The 15,631-nt window shown below is 50.1% G+C and overlaps 1 protein-coding gene across 1 annotated transcript in view; it reads left to right on the forward strand.

Moving 5' to 3' along the window:
* The first annotated feature begins 698 nt into the window (after positions 1-698).
* The window catches only part of PPP1R16B (protein phosphatase 1 regulatory subunit 16B), a 60,778-nt gene continuing 45,845 nt past the window's right edge, over positions 699-15,631 (forward strand). The window contains exon 1 of the mRNA XM_075108980.1: positions 699-813. The gene's annotated coding sequence lies outside the window, so the exon portion shown is untranslated. The remainder of the gene's footprint in view (positions 814-15,631) is intronic.

Genomic DNA, 15,631 nt, shown 5'->3' on the forward strand with positions numbered 1-15,631 from the left:
AGACTCTTATCTGCCTCTCTTTGTCTGTCTGTAAAATGGGCATGAGGCATGCTTCAGGAACGGCATTTGTTTTTGGCATCAGTCACTGTGCTTTAAAAGCCTGAATTTTACATTGTCTGGGGACGGGCTTTTAGTTTTTCCTAAAAAAAATGCTCTGGGACCCCTTCCCTCTCATCGACTCGCTCTGTGGCAAACAGGAACCTGCTGCCGGGCTCAGCTATTTATGCCGAAAAAAAGGGCAAAACGGTTTCTAACCCGGATATCCTCCCCAGACCTTCCAACTTCGGCGCAGGCAGCAGCATCCCGCATCTTGCTCCCAGCCAGAAGTCAGGGCAAATCTTATCTACAGCCGCACTCGGCAGCCTCAGGAAGGCCGAGGCATGGCTGTAACCTTCCACCAAAACTGGAATGCCATTTAAAAAAAAAAAATTAATTTATTTTAATTACCCTCCCAGCTACACAGCCAGCGCCAGCCGCCCAAATGCGGACAAGCCCTCGTTTTTCAGAGGCCCTCCCCGCACGGCCGGCGGGCGGGAGGGCGCTCGGCACAAGCCGCTCCCGCAGCATCCCCGGGGACGCTCCCCCGCTCCGCGCCTTCCACCTGCCGGGGCGGGATGCGGGGGGCGGGATGCGGCGGCCCGGCTCCGCGCCCCCTCCGCGGCCGCGCCCCCTCCGCGGGCCCGCCCCGGGGCGGAGCTGCGGCCGCAGCCGGAGCCGGAGGCGGGCGGGGGCCGGGGCTGCGCGGCGCCGCTGCCTGCCCTCCTGCCTGCCCTCCTGCCTGCCGGGCCCGCTGCGCCGTGCGGGGCTGCCGCGGTGAGTGCGGGGCCGTGGGCGCGGGGCCGGCTGGGCGCGGCGCGGGGAGCGGGGCGCGGGGCCGCCCCGGTGCCGGTGCCGGTGCCGGCGGAGCGGGATGCTGCGGGCGCGGCGCCGGGGCTCCCCGTTCTCCTTCCCAGGGCCGCGGCGCGGGAGTTTCGGGAACTCCAGCCCTGTGCGGTCCAGAGCGGCTGGCGGGAGCCCCTCGGATAACGCGGTCCGGTGCCGCCCCCGGGGCGCAGCAGGCGCCCGCTGGTCCCTCGGTAGGTGCGGGCAGCCTTGCCCTGGACGCGGCCGGTGCTGCGGGCGTAATCTCCCCTTTAAGGCAGTTTTACTCCATTAACCATTGGCGTTAGTGTGCCAGTACGCGTCTGTGCCGTGGGTCATCACGCAGAACCCAGGACGCTGAAGGTGTGAGTTCCTTGCGTTTGCTCGTGGGTGGGTTTTGCTTATTGCGTTTAGAAATCCCTTCCCTTTTGGCATGATTCGGGTGTGGGAGCAATATGCTGGAGGTAGCGTAAATGTAAGCAACTGTAATTCCTGAAATGGCATCACGACTGCAAGTGCTGGTTTCTGTGTGAGATGAAGGTCTTTCTCAGAGAGAGTCTCCCGCAGGCGCTGGTGGAGCAGGCGAACTTCAGCCTGAACTTCAGCCCCTTCTCCAGCCCCAGGGCCAGAGGCGTCCGAGGTGGTAGAGATGCTTTTGGTTGACTCTGACGGGCCCATAAGTTCACATTTATATCACGTTTATAGCTTACTTACCGTGAAAAGATCTTTTCTGCGCTGTGACAACTACTGGAGGAGGAGGATGCTTCAAGCTACAGTGGAGTAGCAGGGAAAGTGGCTTCTCACAGATTGCAGAGGAAAGCAGAGGGCTCACAAACCTCGGGCAAACCCCAAAACCCCTCGGTTTGAGGCCTCCTGTGTTCCCTGTCAAGCGCTCGGGGAGCCGGGGAGAGGCGGCTGCCTGGGCTGTGCTAGCTTTCACCTTGACCCAGCCTTCCTCGACCCGAGCCCTGCCATTACTGCGAAGTGCTTTTTCACAGATGGAGGGGCCAGGTGCTGTTATGGCAGAAAGCAAAAGGGGATTTTCCTGGCTGGAACGGAATTTAATCTGGTGGGGAATCGTGTTAATTGTGAAAAATGTAATGTATTCAACCCTGAATATGAAGAATAATTTTTCATTTATGTTTTTCCCTTTCTTGTTTAATATCTCCACTATGGGTTGAACCAAAAACTGTGGATGATATTGAAAATACTCTATTACATTACTTTTTATGGGTTTTGCTTCATGTCCTGAGATCTCTCATGAGGTTAAAGAAAAAAAAGTGTGTATTTTCCATCTGACTGGAAAACATAAGTGACTATTTCATGAGAAAAAATAAGGTTTTAAAGTGTTGAACTTCAGCTATCTGTGGTGGGTGTGATGAAATGCTGAGATACCGTGTCTTCTTTTTGCCATCAAGACCACGTGTCCAGGCTGCCCATTTCTAACAATGTCTTGTTGTTGAGTCTGTCGTTGCAGGAAAAATGACTCTGTGTGAGTGTGCTGGTACCGATTGTACCAGCTCCTTGGTGCTTCTGCAGCCACTTTGTTGGAACCTTATTTTCCCTTGGTTTAATAATTTATAAAATGCCTGTTGCCTCTAGGCACATTTCATCCAGTAAGAAGAAAAACATCAACCAGTGTTTACTGGTTATGGAGCCTGAGGTTGACAAATAATGAAGCTTTTGTGGATGAGGGGATGTCTCATTTTTATCTTATATAAACTCATGAAAATGCAGGGTTTGTGCTAAAAGTCTTCTGGGGATGTTATTCCTTTCTTATCCCTGTCCTTAAAAAGGTCTCTTGCCTGTTGGTGACAAAGTGGGTTTTAACTGGGACCTTCCTCAACCTCTTTTTGGGTCTGCTTCTCCTTTTTGCTTTTACCTACGTCTGACTGAAGTTTGGCAGCTCTTGGGTATTTAAAGTCAATTAAGATACCTAAATCAGGTCCTACATCTTCACGGGCTCTGTATCTTTGGCATGAAAGAGGTAAATCTCTTTTTGGGCAGTAAATTGCCCTTTCAAATCCTCTGCCAGATACTTATGAACCACTATCATTAACTGTATTTGGAATCACTCATTGAGCTGGAGGGGGAAAACTGGCCTGCAGTTCATCTGGTCTCCTTTGAAACTGCTCAGTGATGATTCAGTGACCTTAGTGGGCAAATTATATCACCAGCTAATTGGCCTAAGAAGAAAAACTTGTCTGATATCAAACAAACTGGCGGCTGCTGTTCTTCACTCTGAAACCCTCTGCTGCCCCAGGTGATACCACCAGTTTCAGATACTCAGGGGGTTTTGCTGAGGTCCTGGAAAGGGGGCATAGTAAACTCTTTCTGCTAGCCATACCTGTGCATGGTATCCACCCCACCTCCAGCAGGTTTTGAAGGTATCATCCCATAAAGCATAAAAATCTTAACATTTCAAGCTTGCCTTCCCCTGTGGATAGCCCTCTCCTCTTCTTCTTCAGAGGGTGAAACTGCTCACTGGGGTGTAATGTTTTTGGAGGGACTTGGCTCTGCCGGGTCTCCCAGCAGAGCTGAATTTAGTAAGGAGACAAAAGCATGACGGAGGGGCCCCGCTCATTACCTTGCTTTCCCCTCCCTGCTTTGGCAAAGCCCTTTTCAGGGGCAATTTGCCTCTCCCTAGACGTGTCTGGCAGCTTCATGGCCTGATGCTGAGACTGTGGGTCAGGGTTAGCCCCTGTGTGGGCAGGGAAACATGCTGTGTGGCTGGTCGGGGCCAGGGAGAGCAGGACCGTGTGCTCTGCCTGTGCTAACAGTCAGCCTGACCTCGCTGCTGTTCGCTTGCTGAAAATAATTCAGGGCTGGTGGCTTCTCTGCAAGGAGGGCTATAATTGCAGGTGAGTGCTGGTGTGGGAGCATCCAGGCATGGTGTGTTCAGCCTTCCTTGCTTAAAGAGCTGCAGGAGTGAGCTGGGATGTGTGAAAGGGGTCAGCTGTTGGCTTTTTGCAAGGCTGTTAGTCAAGTTACACCACCTCCTAGGATGGCCTTGCCAGCTGGCTCATCCTTTAGGGAAGTTGAGAGGCTTATCACAATCTTACTAGAAATCTGTCATCTTCTATTAATCTACTTGTCTTTCCTCATCTCCTTCCCATGTGCTCCCTGCTCGCTCATCTCGACAGCGCTGTTCTGCCGGTGCTACTGCCGGTTGACACCAGCTTTGTGGCTCACCAAAGTCTTGTTTAGGGCATGTTCATTTGTTGACTGTCACTTTTTGCTGTCCAACATGGTTTTTCTTCATATATATGTAAAAATATTATTTAAAAAAAATTTTTTTTTGAAGGGGGCACTCCTGAAAGGAGAGCAGAGCCCACGCGCTTTGCTGGCTGCTGTGGAGGTGCAGGGGAACTCTGGTATCCAGCAGAAATCAGGCTCCAGCTCCGAGCAACCTAAAGCCCACTCCTACCCCAGGCCCTGCTTGGTGGCGGGCTCAGCGTGGAGCACAGCGTGTCTTGCCGCGGGCAGCAGCCTGAGGGACTGGTAATTGTGGACATGAGCCACTGGCCTGCCCCTTCCCCTCTGAAATCGGGGCAGTCCCCACTTTGGGGCAGTAGTGCTGCATTTTGCTTGTGCAAAGAGCACAGATGAAGGGCAGTGGAAAAAACTGTCAAACTTTGGGAGCGAAAGGCAAGAGGGGTGAACTCTGCACCCCACGTTTCATGGCAAAGCTGGAAAGCATTCATCAGTGAGAACTGATGGTACTGGACTGAGCCTGAACTTGGCGGCACCCCTCGGCACCTCTGAGAGCTGGGGCAAGTGTTTCTGCCAGAGTAATGCGTTTCTTCCGAGTGGGCCTTTTCCTTGCAAGTCTCTCAGAAGCATGTCGATGCCGGGGTTAACAGCTGCATAGGCACCAAGAAAAAATAATAGCTTGAGGAAGCCTGAGCCTTAATACCCCTACAAAGCAAACAAATGGTATATCGTTTACGTGGATTAGGTGAGCTGTGAGACCTCTGGCTCTAGAGGCCGGGGTAGGAAATGCAAAGCATTTGACAAAGGTACTTCCAGAGACAGCATCTGCATGCTGATGCAGGTACCGGTGCTGCCTCTCCCCTTGACTTTCACAGGGATGCTCTTTCTCCTGCACAACACGTTGTTTGCTATCCTTGACTGTTGCTGGCGGGCAGGGAAAGAAATCAGTGTGTATTTTTCCAGAATAGTCTGCTGATTTCATCCCATGGGAAGTGGTTGAAAGGCAGGAGACAGGTGGGTTGGCATTCCTGCTTCATAGCCTTCCATAATTCCAGCAGGAGAAGGACGAACTGAGAAGTGCAGTTGCTGGGTACTTTTCTATGTTTGCATTTGAAAGAGCTTGATAGGCTGTGATTAATGAGGCTAAATGGAAGCTTGATAAATGGTAAATTCAAATGAACCTCAAACAAAAATGGCTTTATAAGAAGGCTTTTGGTTGCGTGCAAAGTGCAGATTGTGGGTTTCGTCTGGCGCTGTTTGGTTTATGGTTGGCAGCGTGCGTTGCATGGGCTGTCCCCCGCCAAGGTGTGTCCCTGTGCCTGCTGCAGGAATAGCTGCTGTGCAGCAGGTCCTGCCCAAGCGGTGTCTGTGCAGACCCTCCTGCAGGCGGTTGTTTCTTTCCTGGTTTAGGTTAACATAAAGTTTCCAAATTCGGGCTATCACATCTGCATCCTGGAGCCCCCCCCATGTCCCCATATCCAGGCTCTAATTAAGGATGCTCTAAAAGCAGCAGGCCAGCTACCATGGCCTTGCAGATCAGAACCATTGGCCTAATCTATTTTTAAAGTGAATTAAACTAGAAAAAGGTACTGCCACTCTAGAATAAGAAGCCACCTGGGGAGTTAACCCAGAATAGTAGTTTTACTTTGCATTCTCACCCTATCTTACTCCAAAATAACTTTTCGTTCTATACATGCAAGCTCCATAAGCACAAAATACAGGGCATGACTTAAGATGTTTTCATAGCTCTGTTGGGTTCCTTATTTTCCCCTGAGGTCTTCTCTGCATCACCTCCCGGTGATGCACATATGCTCCTTAACTTAGGCATCCTTTTCTGTAATAAATCTGCCCTGCTTCTTGCTTGATCCCTTGCAGAGATCTGCACTCCTTTCCCACCCCCTCCTCTGAAGTTTGCTATAACACCCTGACTGCCAGCTCCCTGCAGCCACCTCTGCTCTCCTCCCCTGCCCTCTGTCCGGCTGTCGTGCTGGTTGCACGCAGTGAAACAAGCATCCCGAGTCTCACCCCCTCCCGAGACCCGCAGCAAGATTGAGCAAAGATCTTTTCTTAGGCTGGATGGGACCTTATCGCCTTTCTTGGTGAGTGAGTGTGAACACTAGGTAAGAGGCAGCACCAGGTGCCTATTTCTAAGCGTTGGCTGATAACCTGAGCTGGGCATAGGCAGCAGGCGTAAATTATTTGCAACAGCCGACCTAGGCGCTGCTCTCGTGCTACTCTTGTCTTGCGTTGGCTGGGAGGAGGAGTGGGGATATTTGCATGATGTTTTGAGTTGTGCTGAGATGCTGCTCTTACGCTGCTCCTTTGGATTTGTCAAGCTCAAGTTAAATGTATATAATTTTAACATCTCATGATTCTTTGGGGGCTGACTCATGTCTTTTTGGCCTGAATGAATCATAGCTCTTGAACTACGTTGCTAAATTCATTATGCAACAATTACAGGGTTGGAAATGCCACCCTAAGTGCACACAAACAAGCTGGCAGCAATTTCCCCCTCCTTTTCTCTCACCCTGTGTTGCCAAGAGACCTCTCTTGTGAGTTTGCTCATTAGCTCTTGACTCTGCTCTGTAGGTGAGGGGCTGCTCAGCACCCTAAGTCTTGATGCTTTGCCCTGGAGCTGGAACAGGCAGGAGTGGCAGGTTGGGTATTTCTGGAAGAGAAGAGAGGGGAAAGCCTAGGAGGGAAGGCTGGAGATGCACAGCTTTGCTCATCAGTGTTAGTTGCCTTAATTTTGTCCCAACTGCTCCATGTGATGTTATGGTGTAGCCGTGGCACCTCTAAGGATCTGTATGAGAAACCCCCAGGTGTGAGGCCTTGCTCTACAGCGGCTCTGTGTGGCAATATTGGACATTGGTGGCATTTCACAGACACGAATTCTGCTTGATTACTTTGCTCAGTGGCTCAGAGGTCAAATACCCATCAGGGGAGAAAGACCAAGGAAGATGGGGGTCCCATGCTGGCTGTCAAGTGTCTAGTCATACCCACCATCGTTTTCTCTACTTTATGGTGCTAAGCTGAGATTTGAGGATTTGTGTAGAGCTTGGCTTTTTATTACTGAGGTCTTCAGCAAGAGTACGTCTGGTATGTGAAATTAAGAGGGCCTTTGTACTGGGTGGGCTTTGCTTGCTGACTTGCTTAACCCACCAGAGCAGCTGGTGGGAGCTGTGCTGTAGGTCTGTCAGCAGGATGCAGAAGGGCCGTCTCCACCATCTGCTGGATCAGATCAGATTTCTGGCTTTAAGGTGCCCCTGCTACCTGAATTTGACTTTTCCTACCAGAACACTGATTTTCTGGCATCCAAATAAAACTGCTTCTCAGAACAAATATTCAGCTGAGGTACACACAGAATGGCAAGGTGGGAACTGTGCCTGGGAAGCCCTCCAGAAAGTCTCGCTTAAGAGCAGCCATTCTTCCCGTCCGAGTTCTGGCCAATAAATCTCTATATCTTTGGGAAGTGTCTCTCCCCTGGCCAGGTCTGGCTGTTTGCACATCCAGGCATGGCTGCACATCGAGACAGCGGAGAAGGATGGCGAAACCTTGTGCTCGTGGGTGGATGAGGAGAGGGACTTTGGTTCTCCCTGGCCTGTGGCAGCAGAGCCCTAGTGCTTGTAATCCCAGAAATAGCAGAAGCAAAGTAAGAACTAGACTGACGAGGATGAGAGCAGTACCATCAATTCTGGCACCATGTTCATAGTCAAGTTAATGTAAAGTATCCAAAATCATATTTTCAAACTGAGAAGTGGTAAATATTTGATGAAACCGAATGTCAGAGCAACTCCATTGTCAGAGCAGCAAGTCAAGCCAACGTACCATCTCTGACTGGACAGGAGTAGATGCAGAAAACATAGAAAGTAGGGCATGTATGGTGACGTGCGGGTTGATAACTGCGCCTAAAAATAAGGTACTTTAGAAACATAAAATCTGCCTCGCAAGCACGGCAGTGGCAAGCGGCTCTGAGTGTCTGATTTAAGACTGAAACTGGTGATGTTGGCACTGCAGAAATCTGTGCTAACATTTTGTTAGCATTTTGCTAGCAAAACATTTTGTTTCAATCTGATGGTTTGCATCTAAAATAAGGCAAGTTACTCTGGAGCTGTGCTTGGGCAGTGGTGGAAGCGAGAGGCAGTGGTGGGGCTGCTGGAGGAGATGCTTTTCCTCAGCCAAGTCCTGCCAGCAGCAGCCGGCTTCCCGTGCAGGGTTTCTGCTGATCTGCATTTTAAGGAGCCTTTGTCCTCTTGAAGTATTATGGTTCAACTTTCTAGAAGATGTGCTTATAATATTCCTGCAGGCTTCAAGGGAAAACAGTCTTGATCGCCCTGCGGTAACAGTATCTGGTGGTGCTGATCTTTGCCGTTGTTGCAAATGGGCTGATACCGGTACCCTACAGCAACCATACGATGCTGTGGGGAAGCCTGACCCACTGTGTTGTAGATCTGTTAGTGTCAGATCAGCAGCCTCAGGACGCCCTTCTTGCATGCTGGTGACTGACCTTGACCTGCAAAGGCGAGGTGGACAAGAGGATGAGTTATTTGGAGTGGAGGGGGAAGGCATGTGTGTGGTTTAGCAGTGGAATAAGTTAAGTCATTGCAGAGTTCACCAAGGTATGAGGGCCATGCCTCTGATAACAAATCCAGATGTTCAAGCCATATGGAGCAAAACATCCCTCACTGTAGCGTGGATAATTCATTTTTCCCAAAGTCTCACCTCTTTACCCTCCCAGCAGTGCCTGTGGGCACCCCACTGGTCCCTGCACAGCAGAAGCAGGTGGGCAACACAATCCTGAGTAGATTTACGGGCTCTCTGACGGATGCAGGATGGGTCAGAGGGCACCTTTTTGTGTTATTTGGTTAAGACCTGTTGAGGATTATTGGAATGGTTATAGATATACTCAATAGTGTCTGTAAGCGTTAGAGTTGAAAGCATTTTGTTAGCAATAATTAAATACAACTGCTATTTAAAAAGGATGAATCAGACAGTTGGGAAGAGCATCCTCTCTTAAATCTCCCACAAAATCAATGTTCTTCTTGTCAGGTGTGTAGCAGGCACTTTCAAATCCTGCCACTCATATCGAAGCCCACCACAAAGCACATCATTCTGACAGCAGTGCTTCTTGCCGGTCTCCCAAAACCTCTCTTCACGCCGCAGCGAGCTGTTTGCCATGTTTGGCTCTGGCTTGTGGGGGCTCAGAGTCAGGTGGTGGTTGTGCTTAGCTGGTGACATATGCCCCATGGCTGGGGGCAAATGCCCGCTGCTAGCGGGCTCCGTGGTGGTTGGCCCTGTGGTCTCGCAGTCTGGGGACCTCACCTACCTTCTACACAAGTTAGTGCTTCCCGCTGGACCTGAGCGTGGGTCGCTCTGTGCTATGGTCTAGGTGTCCAGCTTGGAAGTAGTTATCCCTTGACATCGGTACAGCAAACTCCAGTTTGCTGGATGTGCAGGGACAAGTCTCATCTTGCATACCAGAATCATCTTGCGGCGTGTGCCCAACGTGCGCTGTCCCTTCCTCCCACCTGATGGTTGTCGTGGTGGCTTTGTTGGCTGCTGGCATTGTCACTGCGGTGCCATAAATGCTGGCAGAATCACACGTTTGCCTTGGAAAGAGAAGGGCCAGGCAGGACTCCTTTCTGGTGGCAAAGAAACCAGAAAAAATTAAAAATAGAAGATCGTAGTCCGATCGGATGGTAACTCCCTGGGGCGGGATGCAGTGACCCCCAGCCTGCTGCAGAAAGGCTACATAGCTGTATGGGGCAAGTGGGATGCTGGCCCTCGCTGTCGCCTCTGTGCGATGCACCCCTGGTGCATCAAGCTGCGCAGAGGTGACGGGGAGAGCGGGTATCCCCTGGAAAGGCACATCCCTGTCAATAGGTGAGAGCCTGCAAAAGCCCTGCAGCTCAATCATCCCCTGTTGGCACAGCTTGAGGTGTCTAGGAGCTGTAAATGGAAAATCCAGGCACTTATCTAGCTTGTTGCTGTGCCAGAATAGGGCTGTTCCCAGGATTTTTTTTTTCTTCCATGGGCCAAAATGTGTGTAAGTGGCTTTAAACAATGGAAGGATTTCTGTTAAAGAGAGTGGGGTGCGGGCGAGTAGGGCTTTAATTTCTATCTTAAGGGAAGGGTGTGGGCTCTTGCAATGGTGTTTTTGAGATTCTGTTGGAAATTAGCTTTGGTTTTTTCCCATGCCTTATTTTAAAGTCTGTTTTGGAGAAAAATTTGTTGTTGTTTTTCAAATTGCAGGTCTCTAAATGTGTAGTTTAAAATGTCAGGAAGGGGGATGCAGTTTTGGAAGAGTCCACATATCTGTCTGTTGCAGGGCTGATAAAAAACGGAAGCTTTAACCAGAAAAACAGATAAAAGGAGGTAATATCACTGTCACAGATGGGTTGGGCTGCTTTCCCTGCAGGTGTCTGAATTGCAATCCACACTTGCATATAATGTGCTGTGGAAAAAATAAATGAAGAGCTGAATCGGAGACTTATGCCCTCAATTAATTTTTGTTCCACATAATCGGAGTTGCCGCATGCCTTTCCCTCAATATTTAACTGCCTGGCTCAGAAGATGGGGCTGCTGTTGTGTGAGGAAAGTTGGGATTCGGTTCATGTTTGCACAGAAATCCCATTCTGATCTTGCTTTCTCTGCCTAAGGGCAGAGATCCTGCTGCTCCTCTGATGCTAGAGATAAATTTTGTTAGCAGATACTTTTCTTTGGGAGAGCAAAGGGGAGAGGGGAGTGGTATGTAACGAATCATTGAAGAAATAAAATAACCTTGCCTTCAAGCATCGTCTTCTCTGGAGTCCTGTGTGCAGCCTCAGGTACAGTCAGTGGGGAGCCGAGGGGAGAGCCTTGCTCATGGTCTGATATGTACAGCCCTCATCTGTGGGCGGTTGACCCTGGCTGGACACCAGGTGCCCCCCAAAGCTGCTCTATCAACCCCCCTCCTCAGCTGGACAGGGGAGAGAAAATATAACAAAAAGCTCATGGTTTGAGATGAGGACAAGGAGAGGGCACTCGCCAGCTACAGTCACAGGCGAAACAGACTTGACTTGGGGAAAATTAGTTTAATTTATTAACATTCGAATCAGAGTCAGGTAATGAGAAAATAAAACCTAAATCTTAAAACACCTTCCCCGCCCCTCCCTTCTTTCCTGGCTTAACTTCACTTCCATATATTCTTCCTCCTCCTCCTGAATGGTGCAGGGGGACGGGGAATGGGGGTTGCGGTCAGGTCGTCACACATTGTCTCTGTTGCTCCTTCCTCCTCAGTGGAGGACTCCTCACATCTTCCCCTGCTCCAGCGTGGGGTCTCTCCCATGGGAGATGGTCCTTCCCACGGGCTGCAGTTCTTCAGGAACTGCTCCAGTGTGGGCCCCTTCCATGGGGTGCAGTCCTCTGGGAACAGACTGCTCCAGCGTGGGTCCCCCCCAGCGTCACCAGTCCTGCCAGCAAACCTGCTCCAGCACAGGCTCCTGTCTCCACGGATCCACAGGTCCTGCCAGGAGCCTGCGCCAGCACAGGCTTGCCACGGGGTCACGGCCTCCTTTGGGCACCCACGTGCTCTGGTGTGGGGTCCTCCACGGGCTGCAGGTGGAAATCTGCTCCATGGTTAACCTTCAGGAGCTGCAGGTGGAAATCTGCTCCATGGTTAACCTCCAGGGGCTGCAGGTGGAAATCTGCTCCATGGTTAACCTTCAGGAGCTGCAGGTGGGTATCTGCTCCATGGTTAACCTCCAGGGGCTGCAGGGGCACAGCCTGCCTCACCGTGGTCTTCACCAGGGGCTGCAGGGGAGTCTCTGCTCTGGCATCTGGAGCACCTCCTCCCCCTCCTTCACTGACCTTGGTGCCTGCAGGGCTGTTCCTCTCACATATTCTCTTTTCTCTCTCTGGCTGTTTTTTTCCCCCTTCTTAAGTATGTTACCCCAGAGGTGCTACCACCAATGCTGATGGGCTCAGCCTTGGCCAGTGGCGGGTCTGGCTTGGCGCCAGCTGGCACTGGCTCCATCGGATATAAGGGAAGCTTCTCTCAGCTTCTCTCAGCTTCTCACAGAAGCCACCCCTGTAGCCCACCACTACCAAAACCTTGACACAAATCCAATACATCATCTAAGGAAGAAAATGAATCAGTACAATTAGTGCGTGCTCTCTGCGGATTTACAGGCTGTCGAATAGTTTTCTCTATTGCACAAGGTTAAAAGGGGATGGCTCGTTTTGGTGTGTAGTTTGACGTTGAGCCTCAAACTTAGTTTATGGTCTTTAGCTCAATTCAAAATCACAGATTTTCAAGTTCAGGCTAACTGAAGCGTCCCTTTCCCTTCTCTGCATGGCAAGCTGATGGCCAAGAGCCCAGGGTGCCTTTTTTTACTGATTCACCGATTGACCTGAAAGTTGGAGGCAAACCCTAGGTTTCACCCTTGGAAAGCAAAAGCAGGCTGAGCAGTTTCCCAAGGCACCCTTGAAGGTGCGCCCAGTGCCCAGTTGGGAGCTATGCCTCGCCCCAGGAGCTGGAAAAGTCTGCTCTGTCCATGGATGTGGAGGGAGAACTGGCTGCCTCACCTCAGGAGTCTGGGTGATAAGTAGGATGGCTAGGGAATAAAAATGGAGAAGGGATGAAAAACCCCAAACTTGTAGTGAACATAAAAACTATCCACATAAAAGCTCTAGATTTGAAAATCTACACAGGCAAGGACAGTTTAATGTAGAAAAGTGGCAGCCTTGAGAGAGCTCTGTGGAGCAGATGTAGAAAAGAACATTTGCTCTATGGAGCTTCTAGATTAAGGTTTTCTAAAACGCCTCCAAGTCCTACTGCCTTGCGCTGGGAATTGGGCTTAAGGAGCAGTTTTACACAAGAACCATGTGGAGGGAAGCAAGCACTGAGTTGGTCTAGCTGTAAAGCTCTGGCTTGCTCCTAAATTATGCATGTAAGCTGTGCTTGGGCTTGTGTGCTACTAAAGCAAAGCCCTCTGTGGCTGCGGCCGTGACTGCTGAACCCAAAGACCCAGCTCTCCAGCTACTGCTAGGAGCTTAATGGCTGGCGTGTGTACGTCTGGGGACCATCACCAGGTTTGTTTTGCTCGTCACTGGCTTGCCACTGGAAAGAGCGGTGTGTTTCCAAGCATACTGATGTGGGGGAGGATTGCTTGGCACAGAAGGTCTTTTTATAAGGAAGCCCACGTTGAAATATTGGTAGGAAAAAGGAATGTATATTGTGCTGAGTGTTTACAGGAAATATATAGTGAAAATACTGAGGGGCTTTCCTCAAACAACTGCCAATATTGTTAGGAGTGGAACAGCTGGGAGGAGAAAAGAATGAGGCACTTAAAATTTTCTATTACCAGCATTGGCTCCAAAGAGATTTTTTGACTTGCTGTTTTGCTTTTTTCTTCTTGCTTGTATCTCATTCCCACTGCTAGGAAGGAGCTCATTGGAGAGGGAGAGATTATTTGGAGCTAAAGTGGCCAAACCAGAATGTTTTTAATGCTCTGCGAAAAATTTAGCTTTATATTTTGAGCTTTCCATTAAGCGAGAAAAATTACTTATGTTGATGCACCTTCACCACCAAACTTACCCTGGCATCAAGCAGCAACAAAACTTCCTTTGCTGGGTGGGTAAAACAGTATCTTCACTTTGAGAAGGTAGTTGGGGCACAGATTAAGTTACTTCTTTTGTGTACAAGAAACCTGTGGGAAAGCCAAGAATCTCCTAAAACTCCTGATCTCTGATGAGATCTCTCACCTGGAAGACTTCTGTACCTGCTTTTCCTCACCAGCACTCTAGGGCTGGCTGTAGGAGTTGTGTTCCCTAAGGGGTCTTGGCTGGAATCTTTTTTTTTTTTTTTTTCCCCTTATTTTTAAAGCGATGTTTCCTGCCACTTTGCCCTTCATTCCTTCAGGAGGAACCATTCATTCAGTAGCGCTGAGCATCTGCTACTTAAAATGCTGCAGAAGCCCTGAGTGAGGAAAGGAGCTGTTTGCTTCTAAGATACCAGTGAAATTAAATCATGCAGCAACAATTTTCATAATTTTCACTCTTCCATGTGGTTAACCTGCGGGTGCTGTGGGGCTCACAGCATGGTGCAGGGGGAATCACGTGGTTTGGGCAAGAAGAATTTGCTACCAGAAGCAATAGCCAGAGCTGTTAGAGTAGCACCGAGGGACAAGTAGCATTTTACCAGTACCTCATGGCTGGAGCACAGGACTTGATCTAGTAATCCTGTGGTGGAGGTAGCTGTTCCAGTGAGCTTGCTGCTTGAAGTGGGGCAAGTGGCCTTGTTCTGTATTCATGTGTTCATCAGTGGATGCTCTTAATCTCTGGAGAAGGGTTTGTTGCATATTACTTTGAAAGTACTGGCTTAGGTGTATGTGAAGGTGTTGCTTAATGTGCTGCTTTGGGCTGTGTTCAGGGTGTGTGTCACCAGTGGCAGGTAACTGACTTCAGCTTTGCCATCAGCCCTGGCGTCCCCGAGGAGATGGTGGTCAGTGCCCACCTGCGTCAGTCGTTGCACAGAGATCCAGACAAGGGAGATGGTACAACATGTCTGGCAGGGTGTGATATTAGAGAAACAAAAATTTAAGTTTCAGAAAAGAAAGGAAACCCTTCATTAGGCTGGAAATGCTGCATGTTGAATTGTTTACCACTTCAGCCTTTCTCCACAGGCATTTTCTCCTCTTCCTCCCCTGGGCTTTGTAGGAAACATGACTGTCCTGTAGCATTGCAGGCGAAAACAAGTGTTGTGGGGCTGTGATTGCTCAGAGGGGCAGGTGTGTCTGTTGTGATCTGAACTTCATTTCCCAGTTTGCCATATGGTCTCTGTTGGTATCTGACCCTCTGTCTTCATTCGGAAGACCCAGTGGCCGAGTCCCCTGTTATAGGTGTGTAAGGCTGTAACGGTTTGGGTACTTGGGTGGTAGGGCTTGATGCAGTGTCCTTGTTGATGATGCTCTGATGAAATGTTTTTTCAAAAGGTAGGAGGTGAGAGAAGCAGTTATAGCAAGGAAAGAAACCCTGGTTCTACGCTAGAGCTTAGCACAAAAGACCCTCTTGTCTTGATGCATCCTGTGCTAATTAAAAAAAAGACCCCAACCCTACAAACCCAAGAACTCTTGACCTAGAACAGGGATCACTTCCCATCAGCAGGCCAGAGAAGGGTTTGGTTTCCCATCTTCCTGAAGGCACTGGAATTGCTGCAGGGAGCAGCTTGCATGGCGGTGGCAGGGTGGGGAGCGCCTTGGCAGAGCCGGCGCGGTTACGTGCTCGGCAGTGACACAGTTTAGGAAATGACTTGGAGCGTGTTCCCCTGGGGGGGGTGGGAGGGGGACGCTGCTGCCCTTCTCACCGCCGGCCTGGGCTGCAGGGAGGGAGGGAATAGACTCAGGCTCTTTGCGTATGGTCAGCCCCATGGCACATCCACGCTTTGGGCAGCCCCCCTATGTCCTCCCTTGGGGACAGTTGAACTCCTGTGCCTTTCTCTCCCTGCTGCTCCTGCCTGTCCCTCAATCTGTCACCTCCTCTTGGTGGCTTTCTGGCCATCTCTGGATGTTGTTACAGC

This window comes from Phalacrocorax aristotelis, chromosome 13, assembly GCF_949628215.1.
Source record: "Phalacrocorax aristotelis chromosome 13, bGulAri2.1, whole genome shotgun sequence".
NCBI lineage: Eukaryota > Metazoa > Chordata > Aves > Suliformes > Phalacrocoracidae > Phalacrocorax > Phalacrocorax aristotelis.